General features: G+C 37.6%; 1 pseudogene; it reads left to right on the top strand.

The window, feature by feature from the left end:
- The first annotated feature begins 3,871 nt into the window (after window positions 1–3,871).
- Window positions 3,872–4,213, top strand: LOC102829050 (annotated as a pseudogene).
- The last annotated feature ends 700 nt before the right edge of the window (window positions 4,214–4,913 follow it).

Here is a 4,913-nt window from a genome sequence, read left to right as displayed (position 1 = left end):
AAAAGCTGAGTGTGTTCTTCCCTTTTGGCTTTCTAACTTCAGGTTTTTGCACATTTCTTTATAATATTTTACCTGCTGGAGCTGTCCTTTGAAATCTTCTCTTCAGTTTTTTTTACTTCATCATTTCCCCCATTTGTTTTAGCAATTCTAAATTCAAGAGCAAGCTTCAGAGTCTCTTTTGACGTTTGTTTTGGTCTTCTTGAAGTACAATACTGTCTGTGATAGGTTAATATCCATATGCCTACAGGGAAGAACAGTTAGTACCACTATTAAGATTTGTGCCCAAACACTAAAACCAGTGATGATACAACTGAAGAATTCTCCCAACTTTTTCAGTCTGAAATTGATCAAACATGCAATCAAGATATATTGATAATTACTGGCGATTGTAATGCATAGATTGGAAACAAATAGGAAGGATCAGTCATTGGAACATAAAGCCTTGGTAATAGAAATGATCCTGGGGATAACATGATAGAATTTTGCAAGACCAATGACTTATTCCTTGTAAATATTTTTTAAAAAGAACATAAAAGGCTGCTATACACATGGACCTCATCAGATGGAATAAAGAAATCAAATAGTCTACATCTGTGGGAAGAGACAGTGGAGATGCTTAATATCATCAGCCAAAACAAGACAAGTAGCAGACTGTTGAATTGCTCTTATGAAAGTTTGGGGTGAAGCACAAGAGAATTAAAACAAGTCCACAAGAGGGAAAATTTGACCTTGTACATATCCCACCTGAATTTAGAGACCATCGCAAGAACAGATTTGATGCATTAGGTATTGATGACCAAAAGACCAGAAGAATTTTGGAATGACATCCTGAACATCATACATCAAGACAGCAAAAAGTCATTAAAATACAGCAGAGAAAGAAAGCCCAAAATGCATATGAGAAGAGACCCTGAAACTTGCTCTTAAGTGTAGAAAGGCTAAAGAGAATAGAAGAAATGAAGTAAAAGAACTGATTAGAAAGTTTCAAAGACAGCTTGAGACAACAAAGAAAAGTATGATAATGAAATGTGCAAAGACCAAAAGGGAAGAACATGCTCAGCATTTCTCAAGGTGAAGAAACTGAAGAAAAGATTCTAGTTTCAGAACAGTATCGAGGAGTCCTGTTGTGGCACCATAGGCTAAGCACTGGGTTTCAAATTACAAGGTTGGTGGTTCAAGTCCACCGGTCACTCCTTGGACACCCTATTCAGGGTATATTATGAGTTGGAATGGACTCAACAGCACCTAGCAAAAACAATAGCTGTGGATAGAATGGTGAATGGTGTAGGAAGCATCAAAGGAAGCTAGAAGGAATAAAGAGAGTCACTGTACCAAAAATAAATGGTCAATGTTTAGCCATTTCAAGAGGTAACATACTTTCAAGAACTGATGGTACTGAAGGAAGATGCTAATGCTGTGTTGAAGGCATTGTTTAAAGAAAAGCTAAAAGAATTGCTGGGATACAAATGGAAATAGTCAACAAACTGAGCAGCACTGGAGGTGCTCAGTCATCTATGCCAAGCAATTTGGCAAACACCTACCTGGCCAACCAATTGGAAGAGATCTATCATGTACCCATTCCAAAGAGAGGTGACCCATTGGAATAGGGAAATCATTAATATCAAATGCAAGTAAAATTTTGCTGAAGATAACACAAAAATGGCTGGAACAGTATAGTGACAGAGCACTGCCAGAAATTTAAGCTGGATTTAGAAGAGGTTGTGGAATTAATGTTATCTTTGTTGACATCAGAAAGATCTTGGCTGAAAGCAGAGAATACCAGACAGATATTGACTATGCAAAGGCTTTTGACTGCTTGAATCATACCAAACTACGAATAACATTGTGAAAAATGGGAATTACAGAACGCTTAACTGTGCTCATGAGGAAACTCTACATAAACTAAAAGACTCTCAGAACAAAACAAAGGGATACTAAATGGTTTAAAATCAAGGACAGTGAGGACCAGAGTTGTGTCCTTTCACCATACTTATTAAATCTCTAAGCTGAACAAATAATCTGAGAAAATATGAAGAAGAATGTGGCATCAAGATTGAAAGAAGACTTATTATCAACCTGTGATATGCAGATGATATAACCTTGTTTGCTGGAAGTGAAGAGTGTTTAAAATACTGTTGAAGATTGAAGACCACAGCCTTCAGTATGGATTGCACTTCAGTGTAAAGAAAACAAAAATCCTCACAACTGGATCAATCAATAACATCGTGATAAATGGAAATAAGTTTGAGGTTATCAAAGACTGTTTTACTTGGATCCACAATCAACACTCATGGAAGCAGCAGTCAAGAAATCAAATAACATAATTCATTAGGCAAATTTATTGCAAAATACCTCTTTAAAGTGCTCAAGAGCAAATATATCAGTTTGTGGATTAAGGCACACAGGACCTAAGTCATGGTATTTTCCATAGTCTCATATATGCATGTGAAAGTTGGACAATGCATTAGGAAGACAATAGAATAATCTATGCATTTAAGTTATGGTGTTGGAGAAGAATGTTAAATGTACCAAAGACTGCCAGAAGAACAAATACATCTTTCTTCGAAGAAATGCAGCCAGAAATCTCCTTGGAAAGACTTTGTCTCTCAAAGTTCACACATGTCATCAGGAGGGACCAGTCTCTGGGGAAAGAAATCATGTTTAGTAAAATGGAAGTTCAGCAAAAAAGTGATGGATTGACCCAGTGGCAGCAACAATGGGCTCACATGTAACAATTGTGAGGATGGTACACGATAAGGCAATGTTTTGCTCAGTTGTTTTCTCAGAATCAATTCTATTGTTACTATCAACAACAATAATATATCTCTACATAGTATGATTTTTAGCTTCATGAAAATTATATACCATGTCTAGTTTGCTGGAACTTGCTATTTTTACTCAGTATTTTATTTCTAAGATCCATCCATGTTGGGTTGTGATATTCTAGTCTATTTATTTGTCGTGCTCTATAATTTTCTATTATGTGGCTATACTACAAGTTGTTTTCATCTCTTCTCCTGTTGACAGGCATTTGAGCTGTTTCCAGGTTTTTGCTGTAAATGGAACTGCTACAAATACTCTTTTTCATGTCTTCTGGGGCACATGAAGAAAAGATTCTCTAGAGTTTTACCGTGGGCTGGTGTTTATATGAATATCCAACTTTATGACATAATGGCACATTTTTTTTCCAGTTTGTATTCCTACCATCAGTGTATATGGATAAAATTTCCCTTAAGTCCATATCTCTCAACCCTTCATATTATAAGAGTTCTTAATTATGACAGTCTAGTTTATGGGGGGCTTCAAACAGTTTGTGAAAAAGTGGAATTTAAAAAATGATGGATTTTTTCCCACAAACTTTTCGAAGCCTCCTGTATAAAATGGTCTTATTTTGCACCTCTGTGTTCATTAATGAGTTTGAGCACCTTTGCTAATATTTATTAGCAATTTGTATTGCCATTTTCTTATACTAGTCAGTTAACTGTATCTTTAGTTCTCTTCAGAAAGAAAAGAAATATCAGTTGATTGAAGCTTTTCTAATTAAATCCACAACTAGTAGATAATAGAAGATAGATGATCAGAAACTAAGAGGAGACCAGTAACTTCTCTTCATAAAGACTGAATAATATATTTGAGTGTCCTTGGGAGTTCCTCAAGGTCTGATAATTTTATAATAATTTGCACCTAGCAAGCAACATTGAAATATATGCATAAATAATGATGCATACTACTTGTGAATTTTCACTGATAAGTCAGCATTTTGTGGTTGTTAGCATTAGTGATTGTAAGCAATAATTATTGAATGATGCAGAAAGCATCAAAAGAACATGGGACTGAGTGCCAGCGACATGGAGCTATCCGATCTGTCGAGATGGCAGAGGTGGAAGAAACTCTGAAGCGGCTGCAGAGCCAGAAGGGCGTGCAGGGGATCATCGTGGTGAACACGGAAGGCATTCCCATCAAGAACACCATGGACAAATCCACTACCACACAGTACGCCAACCTCATGCACAACTTCATCTTGAAGGCACGCAGCACCGTGTGAGAAATTGACCCCCAGAATGACCTCACGTTTCTTCGAATTCACTCAAAGAAAAATGAAATTATGGTTGCACCAGATAAAGACTATTTCCTGATTGTGATTCAGAATCCAACTCTCTTGGCTCATCTCCCTGTGTTATTGCTTAATTTAATGCCCCCCAAGAATAGTTAATCATGCCAACTCACCCCAAGTGGAAATCAACTAAGAGCCCACTTTCAGCAACCTGGTGACCAAGGCTGAGCTAGTACCCCACCCACCCTACCAAAGGAGTTCCTGGCCAGGGGTCTTCTCCATCCATGAAGTCCTTCTCTGATCACTTCCAGAGGCTGGAGCAAGAGCTTGTGAGGGCCCGCACCCAGTTTCCTCCTAACCTTCAGTTCACTTGTCGCCCTTGGGAAAGGCTGCTTTTCTGTAACTAAAGACAACCCAAATGCTTATTAAAAAAAAAAAAAAAGAACATGGAAGGAATACAGTCACTGTACCAAAAGGAAATGGTTGATGTTCAACCATTTTTTGAGGTAGCATATGATCAAGAGCCAATGATACTGAATGAAGAAGTCCAAGGTGTGTTGAAGGAATTGGCAAAGAACAAGGCACCAAGAATTGATGGAATAAAAATTGAAATCTTTCAATAAAGTGAGGCGGCACAGGAGGCACTCACTCATCTCTGCCACGAAATTTGGAAGACAACTATCTGGCTGGCTGATTAGAAGAGATCTATATTTGTGCCCATTCCAAAGAGAGGTGACCCAACAGAATGCGGAAATCATCCAACGATATCTTTCATATCCCATTAGAGTAAAGTTTTTCTAAAAGTAATACAGAAACAGCTACAAGCATTCATTGACAGAGAACTTCCAGAGGTTCAAGC

This window comes from Chrysochloris asiatica, unplaced genomic scaffold (assembly GCF_000296735.1).
Source record: "Chrysochloris asiatica unplaced genomic scaffold, ChrAsi1.0 scaffold00052, whole genome shotgun sequence".
In the NCBI taxonomy this organism is placed as follows: Eukaryota; Metazoa; Chordata; class Mammalia; order Afrosoricida; family Chrysochloridae; genus Chrysochloris; species Chrysochloris asiatica.
Note: the sequence above shows the minus strand (reverse complement) of the source record. Positions and strands in the feature narration are given on the sequence as shown.